This window comes from Lepisma saccharinum, chromosome 17 (genome assembly GCF_977018435.1).
Source record: "Lepisma saccharinum chromosome 17, izLepSacc3.1, whole genome shotgun sequence".
Classification (NCBI taxonomy): domain Eukaryota; kingdom Metazoa; phylum Arthropoda; class Insecta; order Zygentoma; family Lepismatidae; genus Lepisma; species Lepisma saccharinum.
Window position 1 is genome coordinate 24837436 of NC_139245.1, and position 15077 is coordinate 24852512.

Here is a 15077-nt window from a genome sequence, read left to right on the forward strand (position 1 = left end):
ACGGCAACTACTAAGATGGAAAGAACAGGTACGTGCAGGAGGAACTCGGAAAGAAAAGCTGTGTCAGGTTTCCAAATACGTTTTAGAAAACTTTAGTGATGCCGTGCAAGCACAGGTTCGAATTCATGATATTGATATTCGGAGATGGGGTCTGCAAGCTAAAGCTGAATTGGACGTTCCTCGGTTTACAGCGTCACGGTTTTGGCTTTGGAAATTTAAGAACGCACGTCACATCGTTTCCCGGAAGGTCACCAAATTCATTTACACGCACATCTGCTGGCAAGGGAGAACATGTTCAGAACGAACGTGGCGGCTTTGTGGGTACTGTTAAATCATGTATTGCACAGTACTCTGTCGGAAATGTGTTTAACTCTGATCAAAGTGGTTTTAATTTAGAAATACACAGTGGTCGCACCTTAGCTGTTAAAGGAACGAAGAAAGTGGAAACTATCGTGCAATCTGTTGCATCCACAACACACAGCTACACCATTCAACCAATTATTTCGGCCGAGGGAGAGGTGTTGTCTCCTCTCTTCGTTGTTCTGAAGAAACCTGGAGGTACCTTTGGACCCTATGTCAACCGAAAACTGTTCCGTCCAGCAAATGTGTTCCTTGCAGCCTCTACATCGGGGAAACTGACAACAAATAACTTTGAGACCTGGGTCAAGGAGGTGTACTTCCCAAAACACAGGTGATTTCGGTGCTCTGCCATTGGATTCGTGGAGTGGACATAGTGATATTGTTATGCGAGAGGTGACACCACGGGACAAAAACATTACTCTGTTGACAATACCTAAAGGATTGAATGGCACTCTCTAACCATTAGATGTGTATGGATTTAGGATTTTGAAAAATTTCGTGCGACTGTTTTCCGATCTTGTCCTGTTACTACACAGTGACATTAATCTCCAAATACGCAATAACATTATGAAACTACAATCACTCACACATAACCAGTTGTCCTCACCCAGGTTTCGACACGTCCAATACGCACGGTATAAGAGCGGGTATCTTCCCGAAAGGCCACCTCCATTTGAGAATCCGGTGGCATTCTGTTTTGGTGGTGACAGTAATCCGATATGTGATGTTTGTGGTGCAGTGCAGTAATCAGATGTGCATGGTGTAACCGAACATTTTGTTTAAATCATTTTTTTAGGAGTACAATTACTGTGACGAGTATGTACATTGACACCGTGGAAGCAACAATGGGAGCGGTTTTCAGTGTGATGCATGGGTGCTTGTCTTTACTTTGTGTTGGCAGATCAGTTACCATAACGTTGTTTCGTGTTACTTTCTGATGGTAATAAATGTTTTATACATGCTGTGTATTGATCTGTGGCACTATCCTCTTGTGTCCCTGGCTATGGATATCACCTATATGATATCAAGGTCATGCTTGATAGGGTTATGGTTCCCCTGTGCGGCTATTTTGATGATCCGTTACCCTGCTCTGGTCCGTCTATTGTTATGCCCATCCCTATCCGGGAACAACGGTGTCTATGAATTCGGCATCTCTCTACAATTGCACTCCGTTTGGTACCGGCAATCCTAGAGTTCTGTGCTGTGTGTGTTCCAATTATATGAGCGTGTTCTTCCTATGCCACATTTACGTGATTTCGGGGACAGATCCCCACTTCAATTTGTCCTCATCTTGACATTTGAGGGGGGTTTTGCCCCCTAAAACATTTTTTTAGCCGAAACAAAAAAACATGTATTTCTTCCTTTGGGCACCTCTATACACCTGTCAAGTTTAATGGAAATCGGAGGGGGACACTTAGATAACCTCCCTTGTCAGTGGAACTATATTCTGCGCGCAAGTTTGGATCTACATATGCGAAAACCTGCTGCAAAGTTAACCTGACGCTTGGCTAGTGAGCGACAAACTCTGCTGTTCTCATTATACCTGCAGTATTTTAATATTGATTACATGTGAAATTAATAAGTACTGAATTTAGTTTTGAAATACCCAATAACAATGTAATTTACATACTAAAGTTAATGAAGAAACTACCTCACCTCAAGAGTTGTTCTGGAGGAATGCACAGTTAAAGTCAACAATTCATTAACCCCGTGAGTTATCCAACCTATTAAAAGAACTTTTTCTACGGCCCCTTCCATGCTAAGTTGTTGAGTGAAACCGAACATAAAAAAGTAAGAGCACACAATAATAGCTACGAAAGAGGTTATTATTGCACAAAGAAGGCCAAATCCATACATCAAGTTGAGATGATCCATCAGGTCGCATAAATCACTATGAATCCCACGAATTATATCCAGTATTGGTTTCTCGGTATCACGAGCTAAAATCATATTTCTTGTATTATATGGTTTTTGGGATAAAGTTTTGTCAGAGATGCTCAAAAGGGCAATTTGATTATTGAGCGCCGAGAAATACTCGTACAACAGGCAAGACAGTGAGCAAAACTGATAGGTTATGCTCATATGTATGGAAAATAGAATAATGCCAGCAAAACCAGTATACGATGCCTCCAGTATTTGCCTTCTGGTCATTTCTGAGGCAAACACAAAGGTACTTGCTACCACCAATAGATGAACAATGTTGAATTTCAGAGCATTACGATGGATATTGTGCGGGAACTTGAACTGGAAATCTATTTCCGATAGTTTCTCCAGAAAGACAGGCAGCTTTCTGCCTTTACTTGCGGTAACGAAAGAAGAAAGCACAGACAAGAGAGACAGTAATACCATGTGAAGTGAGAATACGTAACTTTTCGTTATCTCTCCGACTGTATTGGACACTGCACGTATCTCACATATGACAATATAATAGAATAATGTAAGAAAAGCTGTAGCCACAAAAATAGTGTACGAAAAACTAATCCAGCACCATTGTAGAATTTGCTGTCCATTTCTCTCTTTAAAACAGAGAGAAATTGTCCCAGCTAACTTCGACAGGTAGTACATAGGAAGTAGCGATTGTGATACTCCAAATGCCTTTGGATCCCACATCATCCTGAAGATCAATAAATGGATTGAAGAACAAGAACTTGGTTCGTTCGGAGCAAGACAGTTCAATCTATGAAATATGAGGAAGAAAAGCTTCAACTCAACGCTGTCGTCTTAAATGGACTAAGAAATTGAAACATGCCGCCAGTGTGACTGTTTATTTAGAGGATACGCCTGCCTTATGCATGCAATAAGAATTTTCGCCTTCCAATTTCTGTAATAATGTAATTTTATGGTTATGAAAATTGGATGATGGAATATTGAGTGATTTGCCAAATTATGTCTATTAGTTCATGTACGCCTTAATTTAAAAAATATGAATAAATTTTGGTGGGATTAAAATAACATTTACCTCGATCATATACACAAGATCATAACAAGTAGTTATGAAAAATGAGATCATTGTAGAAATACAGAACTTCTGTTTAAATAAGGAGAATTTTTAAATATAATTACGTATTATTAAGTTTTCTCTTATCCAATGAAATTCAGCACAACTATTAATGAAGTTTTGTGTTGGAATATAAAGGGTGTTCCACATAGGATGCCGTATTTGAATCGAGTGCTATTATTTTGTTTCGAGGTTGGCAGACCTGTTCTTACCAATGGTGGCATCTGTTGTCATGCCGATTAATGTAGCCTCAATTGTTTTGACTCGTTTGTTGTGGTTTCCTTCCGAAAATACTCGAATAATCCAGGAGCGTGAAATCCATCCATCCGCTGAGAACGACTGTGTGGTGTGGTTTTTGGCAGGTGGAGTGTGATCTTACATCCTCATGGAGGTTTGTGAAATCACAGGTGCACGCCAACAAACAACGAACCCTTTTGGAGCTGAAGGCGGAAATCATACAGGTGATGGAGGCATCGGGACGACTACTGCGAGAGGTAAAGTAAAAAAAATAAAGTGCTCCCCTGTGCATAGCACCACGCCATGAAGGCGTATAGGGGGTGTGGGGGTAACGTCCCACACTTTCTTGATCCGGTCGTGAGTGGGGGTGATGTGATCAGCATCACGCCCCTGACCGCCTTTACCCTCCAAGGTTTCCCCCAGGTACCCATGTTATTCGACGCTGGGTGGGCGCCGGGCCGCTTCCATCGTTAGAAAAGTTCCCGGATTTGAACCGGTCGGGGATCGAACCCGGGACCTTTAGCATGGTAGTCAGACGCGTTACTGACTGAGCCACCGCGGCGAGAGAGTTATGAATAATTTTGTGGAGCGTATAAATGCATGCAGACTCGGTAGGGGTGGACATATGCCTGACATTGTCTTTCATATGTAAATGGGAGATGTTACTGCTTACATATATGTGAAATATAATTTTCATGATATTTTCCATATTTCTATTTAATAATCTAATTCGACGTCCTACACGGAACACCCTATATTTTATAGAAAGAAATGTAAACATTTCAGAGTTTCTCCTAACAACCCTTGTGAAATATTACATGCTTCAAGTTACGCACTGGTTGACACTGACAAGTAGGATTTATACATGTAGTGCTTCAGGCATAAAGAATAGATACTTGCGAAATCTGGATCCATTACAATATGGCGCCGTTGAAATACTCTTACAGCATTGAAATTGTATACTCTTAGGTTAATCGTCACGGGTAAGACGATGAAGGACGAAAAGCAAGAAGCATAAATGAAACAAAACATTCGTGGCCGTCGTTAAATTACCGTTTCATCATTCGTCATGGACGAGTGGGAGTCATCGAGAAAAGTGTGTAACTATACACACACACAACTACAACCATGCCTTATCGAAGTAACGTACATTCTAAAATTTCTAAAATCACTTACCTTGCATGGTTGTTTTATAGTTAGTCAGGAATACATTAAGAGCGTGAACAACTTTGAAAAACATGGGGTGGGCTCAAACACTCGAGTTATAATTTCACTCAAATGCTCCCTTCAATGTATCTTGAAATTAATGCACGCCAATAATGCATCAATACCGTATCATTCCCCTGAATGATGGGATAGAACCAACCACTCCCAATAGATAATGGAAAATGTAGCTATTCACCATTCATCCTCGTTAATGATGAGACCACTTGTCATCATGACGATTTGAATGCTTGGCTGCGAAAGAACAATTGAAATACAATACCTAAATATATGTACTACTGGAAATGGCAAAATAGTCACTCGTTCGATTTTGTGAACCTTTGAACTTGAATCATGCATGTTATGGTTCTTGTGCACGCATTTCAACAAAGTGCGTGTCATGAGATTGAATAATAAAATATAATAATTTATTATTTATTAATTATCTTTCCGTTCATGTGTTTTTCTGTGCCACCAGGAGTGGGATATTTCCAAGAAAACAAGTAAAATAATACTCCCATAAGCGTAATGCTAAGTTTCCTTACGACCATCCAGGGTACAAATATCTTTCTCCCCCAGCTCACTGCAGGGAAAGGTCGATAAGGGAGGAGCAGCTTAAGGTTCTCGCGTCTGGCTGGACACAAATTGTTCCTCCTACCTTTTAAAAAATTGTCATGTAGGTCTGATTTGCAACTAGTCTTGTTTTGCATAGATTTTTATCTCTTGGATCAATCGGGACTATAATGATGATTGGTGAACACATGAAGAGCGAGCACATGTCTTGACCAGATTTTCAACTTGGGACTTTTGGTGTTATCATGACATTGCTCGAGCTCATCCGAATAGCATTTTCGTAGAACGCAAATAAGTACATTTGAGAACTTTGTTTAAGAGTTTATCATCATGATCAACTAAATTCCGTAGTGAGTCAACTCACCTCCCTCCATATATTCGAATCATAATGATAAGGATGATGGTATACTCAGGGGGAAAAAAGAGTTGAACCCTAATTATTTTGCGGTTAGGGTCGAAATTACACCCTAGCGTTCAGGTGTCATTTGGCTACTAATGTATAAGATACAGGTCAACTGACAACTTAATCGCCAAATACGATCCAATAGTAAAACGTCAGGCGTTAATGCTCGGCTGAACCTTTGGCATTCGAATGGGCGATTTTTTTTCAAATTTTCCTCTCCATTCGAGAAACCTCTTGGATATTTCAAAATATGAAAAATTACATGCGCTCAGAATTGCTTCTAGAGCATTGGCTTGAATTTTCGTGTAGTTATCTTTCACTGTTGTATAGATATTAACAATAGTTTCGTGATTATCAATAGTTTAATAGACTTACGTAATCACGAAACTAGAAGGAATACTAAGCGTATGTAATTTACTCATATTTTGAAATATCCAAGAGGTTTTTCGAATGGAGAGGAAAATTTGAAAGAAATCGCCCATTCTAATGCCAAAGGTTCAGCCAAGCCTTAAAGCTAATCGAAATCAGAGGCTTACATTTCTGCGGTTTTGAGGAGGGGTGGGGGGCACACAAGGAATACATTTTATTAAAATATTATCTTAGTTTCGCACGGAAAAGTATCTTGTAATGAAATGTTTGGTCAGGATAATGATTCGAAAACCTTTCGATTGAAACACTCCAATGCTTGACGGTAAGGAAAATAAACTGGGTGGCGCTTAGAAGATAGAGGTCTTGGATTCGAATCCACGATAAGGCATTACTTGCTGCTATTCTCCGTCTACACTCATAGTCGCGATCACGCTACCGAAGTATAGAAGTTTTTATTCAAAATAATGTAAAGGAACTTACTCATGCTCTAAAAAAACGAAAAACATAAAATATATCATACTTTAATACTTTTGAAAGATACAAGATCGTATAATTTGCTACCATGTTTATGAAGGTAAGAGCTGTATAGTCGCCAAAAATGGCGACCTGGTGGATTCCGTTTCATGCCAAACTAAAAATTACACTCGCATTTTGCGACATGGGGCCGCTGATTTACAACACTGTTTAGAGAGAATGGGTTGATTGAATTGACGCCATTATTTTCCAGAAAAATGCAATAACATTACTGCCTTCAAACAGAAATCAACGAATTGACAAGGGAAAACTACCTATTCGATTACAGAGAACTAAGGGTGGGAGGGATGGACGTCAGGAACGAGAAACTTCTTTAAATATTGCTTCATTAAAATATTAATTCTTCCATCGATTCTAGTTTCTCGTCATTCAATCGACCGCATGAAGATTGGGATCTGACAATGTCAGATGCTGTAAATATTTGACTGCTGGGCGTAAACTTAACAGACATCGACTTGTCACTTGCCTTAATGTGCTAAGTGCGCAAATTCAGCAATAGAAAAATATAACGGGTAAGTTTTGATAGGTACAGTAGTTCTTCATTCGATTTGGACGGAACAAAATATCCTCAGAGATATACAGATACAATCTTTGAAAATAACTTCATGTAAGTAAGGAATCCATATTTTCTTCTTCCAACTGGCAGTAGCAGTAACTTTGAGATTACAAAAATTGAAATATCAACTGGACTTTATTTCAGTATCATTTGTATCTTAAATACTTGTATAATGTTCAATGTAAACATTGGTTAGTTTATTATTATTATTATTATTATTATTATTATTATTATTATTATTAAATTTGTATGTGCTGAAGCAGAAATCTGATTTGGTTATTCTACTTCTCTCTTCTGCCACTCTTGGCTAATCGCGAAGATGGAAATGAGTGGTAACATGATGAAATTGGGGAAGGGACACTCACAAAGAATATCCATGCAGGCCGGGACTCGAACACAAGACCCTTGGCGTCGTAGCGAAATGTGATAACCACTCCACCATGGAGGTAGGCGTAGAAATCAAGACTGACACAGCTGAATGCTGTTTTTTTGGAAAATTATATTCTATTAAATGTATATATATATATATATATATACATACATATAAGTATGTATGCACACACACACACACATAAAGGGAGAGGGATTATGCAGTGCGTTCAATTAAAAAAATGCCGGCATCTGCGATCTCGGCCCAGAGCTAAAATGAACGCATTGTATAACAAGTCCGAAGCAGTGACGGCACCCAAATTTGTTTCATTTTTTAAATTTTACTTCGCTTTTCTTCCACTTTCGACTAATGGTGAAGATGAGAACGAAGATGAAATGGATGAAAAGCAACCACAAAGAGACACGGACAAGACACAACACCAGTCCTACTGGCTGAGAGTCCAGACACCAAAGCCTTGTTAGTCTGCAAGATGCAGGAAAGTGAACATATGAAAGGGTCACCCCCTTACACTCCGCGGCGCCAGAAAAAAGTGAGTGGGCATATGGGGACTGACTGGTCGAACAGGAAGCATCCTCCCGTTTGACTCTCTTGTGCCGTCACAGCTGAAGTAGGTGAAACGGAAAATTCCTTCTCTTGTCACTCACTGTTGGAAGTTCCACAAACTGTGAAATGAAAGTCATGGAACTTTGAATTAAATCGCTGATGGCCGCTTACACATGTTTTCGTCAAAAATGAAATATCCGTGCCTCTAATCATTTGACACTCATTGATCAAGAAATGGCTTCTCAACAGGATTTTCATCTTAATTTTTTTGTTTTGACTCGGAATCTTCAGCTAATTTTTACAATTTTTATTGGTCATCAGCATCACTAAATTTTGTATTGCCACTGTATCAATATCAGTTGAATTTTCATGTCAGTTCTTGCTTAATATGTATTAAAATAGAAAACAAATTAGACGAACATACCGCATAATCTTCACTTACCTATGAACCCATTGTAAAGAGGTAATGCTTTTTAAGATAGTGGACCATGTATCATTCCTCATGAAGGAAATAGTCATCAGGATTGAATAGAAAGAATAAAATTTAACAAGCAATTGAATTGAATTGAATAATGTAAATTTATGTTCTAATTGTCGTCAGCCCTGTGAACGACCATTCGTTTCCCCTAACAGTAATGTCACTTTAAGTAATGGGCTGAATGAAAATGCAGTGTCATTTGATCCAAGGTAGAGACAATTAAATCAAAGTATTTTGTGAGGAATGGAAGCATAATTAAAAACTGCTGTGAATAATCTCAATTAAATTTATAAGTTACTATGTAATGTTTTGTGTAGAGGTTGTTATGTGTTTGGGTGTATTGTGCAGTAGTTGTGCTCTGTAGTGTGTTTGGGTTTGTCTTGTGTAGTAGTTGTGGTGTCTAGTGTGTTTGTGTTTTTCTTGTGTAGTAGTTGTGATGTGCTTGTATGTGGGTTTGTCTTGTGTAGTAGCTGCGCTGTCTAGTGTGGTTGTGTTTATCTTGTGTAGTAGTTATGCTGTCTAATGTGTTTCTATTTGTCTTGTGTAGTATGTGTCTTGTGTTGCAGTTGTGCTGTCTAGTATGTTTGTTTTGCGTAGTAGTAATTTGTTTGTGTTTGTCTTGTGTAGTAGTTGTGATTTGTTTGTGTTTATATTGTGTTATAGTTGTGATGTGTTTGCGTATGTCTTGTGTAGTAGTTGTGCTCTCTAATGTGTTTGTGTTTGTCCTCTGTAGTAGTTCCTCCATTCATATTGGGGGTTAGGCGTAGAGCTGACAACTCTGCACTGTAAAAAGCCATGTCAAGAATCAGCAATATAAGGCCATGGATGTTCCCAAGGTAAAATATTCCGGAGGTAAAATAGTCCCCCGTTCGGATCTCCGGGTGGGGACTACTTTGGGAGGTCCCTGGACTAAGGATAAGATCTACGTTAGGAATAAGGATATTAAATTAGGCACCTGGAATGTTCTGAGCCTTTACCGGCCTGGGGCATTTCAGTGTACAGTTAATGAGATAGTTAAGTATAAATTAGATGTAGTAGCTGTCCAGGAAGTTAGGTGGCCAGGAGAAGGGAATTGTAAAACTAAAAATTATACTTTTTTCTATGGTGGTACTGAAAATCATAATTTTGGAACAGGCTTTTTCATAAATAATAGAATTATCTCGGCTCTTAAAACAGTAGAATTTATTAATGATAGGATATCATATGCAGTTTTACAGGGTAGGTGGTGTAAAATTATTTTAATAAACATACATGCACCAACGGAAGATAAAGATGATAATACTAAAGATGATTTTTATACAGAGTTAGAACAGGTCTTTGATAAATTTTCTCAGTATGATATGAAAATTCTGTTAGGTGACTGTAATGCACAGATTGGCAAAGAAGATACATTTAAACCCACGATTGGTAAAGAAAGTCTTCATGAATTAAGTAATGATAATGGTATAAGATTGATTACTTTTGCAACCTCAAAGAATTTAATTGTGAAAAGTACCACTTTTAAACATAAAGATATCCATAAATATACCTGGTGTTCTCCAGATGGTAAAACTCATAATCAGATAGATCATATTCTCATTGATAAGAGAAGGCATACTAGTATAATTGACGTTCGTACACATAGAGGTGCTGACTGTGCCAGTGACCATTATTTAGTAATTGCTAAATTAAGAGAAAGACTCTCGGTGATAAATCATAAGCAACAAAATCTAAAAGTTCTAAAATTTGATACAGGAAAGTTTACTGATGAAAGAATTAAGAAAGATTACCAAATTAAACTGTCCAATAGATTTGATGTTTTGCAGGATTTAAATGATGATGAAAATATAAATGAAACAGACGTAAATAAGAATTGGGAGCACATACGTAATGCAATAGAATCAGCAGCTAAAGAAAGTATAGGATACCATAAACCGAGAAAAAGTAAGCCATGGTTTGATAATGAATGTCATAATCTAAGAGAAATAAGAAATCAGGCTAGACTTAGGTGGTTAAATAACTCTGATGATACAAATCTAAACAATTATAATAGAATAAAGCGAGAAGTTAACCGCACGTTTAGAAGTAAAAAAAGAGATTACTTGAAAAGCAAAATTAACGAAATTGAAACAAACAGCAAAAATAAAAATATCAGAGATTTATATAAAGGTGTAAATGAGTTTAGAAAGGGGTGGCAACCTAAAGTAAACTTGATAAAAGATAAAGACGGTGATTTTCTAGCTGACCCAAGCGATATTCTAAATAGATGGAAGAACTACTTTAATGACCTTTTAAATGTCCATGTAGGAGATAAATCAGAAGTAAATGAAGTCCACACAGCAGAACCTTTAGTTCCAGAACCTAACTTGACTGAAGTTAAAGATGCTATTAAAAGGCTAAAGAATAACAAAGCACCTGGCATTGATTTAATACCAGCTGAGTTAATTAAATATGGTGGAAATTCATTAATATGTCAAATTCATAAATTAATTTGTTTAATATGGAATAAAGAAGAAATCCCTCAACAGTGGAAAGAATCCATAATTGTTCCTGTGTTTAAAAAAGGTGATAAAATGAACTGCAATAATTACCGTGGAATTTCTCTACTCTCAACAACATATAAAATATTATCTAACATTCTTTTAATAAGACTAACCCCATATGCTAATGAAATTATAGGTGATTATCAATGTGGATTTAAACGCAACAGATCAACTACAGATCAAATTTTTCACATCAGACAGACACTTGAAAAAAAGTGGGAATATAATCAAAATGTCCATCAGCTATTCGTTGATTTCAAAAAAGCATATGATTCGGTCAAAAGAGATAAATTATATAATATATTAGTAGAGTTTGGAATACCTAAGAAGCTTGTTAGTATGATAAAAGTATGCACCAGTGAAACAGAAAGTAAAATTCGTGTGGGTATTAATATGTCTGACAAATTTACAATTCATGATGGGTTAAAACAAGGAGATGCATTATCTCCATTGCTCTTTAATTTTGCCTTAGAATATGCTGTTAGGAAGGTAAACGAAACTAAAGAAGGACTAAAATTAAATGGTGTGACTCAGTTGTTAGCATATGCAGATGATGTAGACTTACTGGGGGATGATGTGAATACAATTAAGAATAATGCTAAAATATTTTTCAAAACTGCTAAAGAGATAGGTTTGGAAGTTAACAAAGAGAAAACTAAATATATGCTTACAGGCCGAAACCAAGTGTTAGGTAATAATCAAAATCTAATTGTTGATAACAACTCGTTTGAACCAGTTTCCAAATTCAAATACTTAGGAGTAATATTAACAAATGAAAATTATATTAAAGAGGAAATAAAAAGTAGGCTTAATTCAGGAAATGCATGTTACTTCTCTCTTCATAAACTTTTGTCTTCTCGTTTAATATCTAAGAAACTAAAAGTTAAAATATACAAAACAGTAATTTTGCCTGTAGTATTATATGGGTGTGAAACTTGGTCCCTTACATTGAAAGAGGAACATAAATTGAGAGTATTTGAAAATAAGATCCTTAGGAAAATCTTTGGACCTAAAAGGGATGAGGAGACAGGTGAGTGGAGAAGGTTACATAATTTAGAACTACATAATTTGTATTCATGTCCAGATATTATTAGAATAATTAAATCAAGAAGACTTAGGTGGGCAGGCCATGTGGCACGAATGGGAGAGGAAAGAGGAGTTTACAGGATTCTTGTTGGGAAACCTGATGGTAAGAGACCAGTAGGAAGGCCAAGACGAAGATGGAGGGACAACGTTGAGATGGACCTAAGGGAAATCGGTAGGGATGGAAAAGAGTATATAGATCTTGCACAAGATAGGGACAGATGAAAGGCCTGTGTTGCTGCAGCCATGAACCTTCGGGTTTAAGAAGGCTAGAGAGTTAGTTAGTTAGTTAGTTAGTTAGATGGCCGCTTACATCAAGGTCGATCATTTGCGAGCTGAGTCTGATAATGACATCCGTTCGCAAGATTGCATTGCGCCAACAAAAACTAAGTTCGCGAGACCTCGTTCATCTGATCTAGGATGAATTTGTAACAAGTTTCTGATTTGTTAATGGATACCCCGTGAACCTGAACGTCATCCAACCTTCGATCAACTTTTCATCCTTTTCGGTACAATCGGCCCTGCATAAGATCCTACCCCACTGAAACAAATTTTCAAAAAATTGTTCATTTCTGTTTCTCAGGCGTTCCAAATATTAATGCTTTTAAACAACAAAATCTGAAAGCATTATATGGAGTTCAAAATAATTCAGGCTCTAACGGATGGAGTCATTTTTCCATTGCGACTGTAATCAGAAGAATATTCTGGAGAATGTTTAGAAAAATTGTCCACACTAAATACAGACATTTGGTAGGTTCGCCGCTCTTATCTGGCTTATTTTCTTTCCAGAACAGGATAACATGGAGCCATTCCAAGAGACAAACGATTTGGTTTCGAATTACTTCCGTCTGCCTTACGCCATTTCAAAGGTGATGGGGGTGCTGCCATATCGCATAGGCATTCAGAAAAATAGCTTCGCGTTCAACTTGTGCCTGTTCGGAGCTCTTCAAACAGCACTCTGCTTGGGCCTCTCTTTCACAACCCTTTACAAATTCCTCGCCTGCATTCCCGACTGCCTCCTTGCAGGCGACAGCCACGTGAGTCTCTTCTCTCAGATGGGACACTGCATGGTCGTGTTGGTGCTGGGGATAGCATCCATCTGCATCAACGTCGTGAAAAGCAGGCACATCACAGGTCACCTCGAGGGCATCTCAGGTGTCTGCAAGAACCTGAAGAAGCTTGGGGCGCACGTGAGCTTCAAACCATCGAAGTGGACGCCCGTCAACTATGCTATCATCATCATTTACATGACTGCATACATAACATGGAACGTGACGCATATAAGGAACATCTACATCATACTGCTCTACATCACCATGCCGTTCATCGTCGTGTGCAACATCTGCATCATGTCCCAGTACACTGTACTCTGTTCCTTGGTACATATGCAGTTTCGTAACATCAACCAGCAGATTGTCGACACCCTCTCAACACCCTTCGTCACCAGCAGAAAGGTGACTCCTAAAGTCTACCCTGAGAGGCAAGTCCCTTGGTCGATCCTGCCTGAAGTAGACAAAAGCCAAGCCCTGTGCACACTGAGAAGGGCCCATGACTCCCTCTGTGGGCTCATCCAGGGGATCATGCAGAGCTACCAGCTCCAGATTGTTCTCTTCTCCATCATAGTTTTTGTTCAGATACTGGTGCACGTCTACTTCAGCATCTTTGGCTATATCGAGGCGAGAACTGGGGGCAACGTGATTGATCCAATCATGATTTGTCTCTACCTTATATCCATCATTGGCGAGTTCTCTGCAATCGCTGTCGTCTCCACGAAGACAACGAAAGAGGTAACAACCATGTCTTAATTCACATCTTTAACATTATGTAGAAGAATGAAATACAGTAGAAGTTGGGCTAAAAGTGAGGAACCATCCCTATAAAAAACAAAAGAGCTGACACACACCAATTCAATGTCCCAACACATGGTGTGGATAAGGGGAGATACCCTCTAGGCTGTGCTACCAAGATGGTTGTTATCTAAGAGTCACCTTCACGTTTTCAGGATCTAACACTGTTGGATTCTTACCTGTGAAGTGACGTCAAGGCATCTGTGAATGCTGTGAAGATTCAGGAGCTTGAGCTTTTAAAACAGCAACTCATTAAAGCATGTGACAGCATTCAGCCAGAAGTGTTGGCACAGGTTTGCCAGGACTGGGCAAGAATGATTAACTTAATGCTCGAACATGTTGGCCAACACTTTCAACATTTTCTGAAAGATCTCTGTTCAGTCCAGAAATTTGCATGATTAGAAGGTTTCTTTGTTTCTTCATGTTTCCAATTGTGTGAGAATGGTTCAAGTTACATAAGACTGAACACACCATCAAGTTTCTCGTGAAATTTTATCCCATCTTGATATGTTACATGAAGTTTGACTCCAGTAGATGGCAGTCATCTAGTAGCATAGCCTAGACCAGTGTTTCTCAACCACCAGGTAGCAACCCAGTATCAGCCCCTGGCTTCAATTATACCGGCCCTCGAGAAGTTCTCCTCGACTTGCAAGATGGCCTTTCATGCGGGTTTCCATTGCGATAACAGAAAATGCGTTCGCAACACGGGCGAGCAGAATCAAACGATCTAACTGTGGTGTGTGTTGCTTTCCACCTCCTGATTTGGACGGGCACGGTGGTCGATTTAGTTTGCACAGCAATTTTCATTAACAAATATATTGAATTGGAAATATTCTGATTAATTGGATTATTCCGATGCAACATGCCAATGTAAAAATTGACACTTACCAAATTAATTTAATTATATTGGCCAGAAGAAACTAAAAGATTGCATTAGATCCAGCCATTGTCAACTAATTTAAAACAAAATTTATATTTGT